Below are 655 nucleotides of genomic sequence, written 5' to 3'. Positions count from 1 at the left end.
TGGGAGAAGAGACCGACACCCACCTCGCTACAACCTCCTTTCAGGGAGTTGTAGAGAGCGATGAGGTCTCCCCTCAGCCTCCTCTTCTCCAGGCTAAACAGTCCCAGTTCCCTCAGCCGCTCCTCATAAGACTTGTTCTCCAGACCCCTCACCAGCCTCGTTGCCCTTCTACTCCAGGCTTCCCTGAGAGCCTCCCCCATTTTGCCTCCAGTATTGCTTTCCTGGGTACATTTTAACTAGCATGCAGCAGGATGCAGAAGAACGCATTTCCAGCAAGGAGGAAACTTCCAGCTTTGGTATAGGAAGCTCTGAACTTATTAAAAAAATCAGGGTACATTTAGCTCGTGTCTCTCCTCCATACCAAGCTCCAAGGTCTCTGTTTGCAGCAAGCTACATCCATAAGAGGCAGGAGCCTGGGAGTGGCTGAAATGGGCAGGAGTGTTGGGGGAGCAGCTGACAGCTCCTGGCAGGCTCGGTGGTGGGAAAGCCCACGTGGCTCCACTGATGGGGTGTCAATAAAACGCTGTGACAATAAGCAGCATGCTGGTGTGCAGGATGGCAGTCGGAGGCCAGCTCAAGGGCTAGGGCTCAAGGAGCCGTGAACAAAACAAGCCAGAAAACGCAACATCCTTCGGCTACAGGAAGTTTCCAAGGA

This window comes from Aptenodytes forsteri, unplaced genomic scaffold, assembly GCF_000699145.1.
Source record: "Aptenodytes forsteri isolate BGI_AS27 unplaced genomic scaffold, ASM69914v1 Scaffold87, whole genome shotgun sequence".
Lineage (NCBI taxonomy): Eukaryota > Metazoa > Chordata > Aves > Sphenisciformes > Spheniscidae > Aptenodytes > Aptenodytes forsteri.
The sequence above is the reverse complement of the archived record's forward strand: the minus strand, read 5'-3'. Positions refer to the sequence as shown.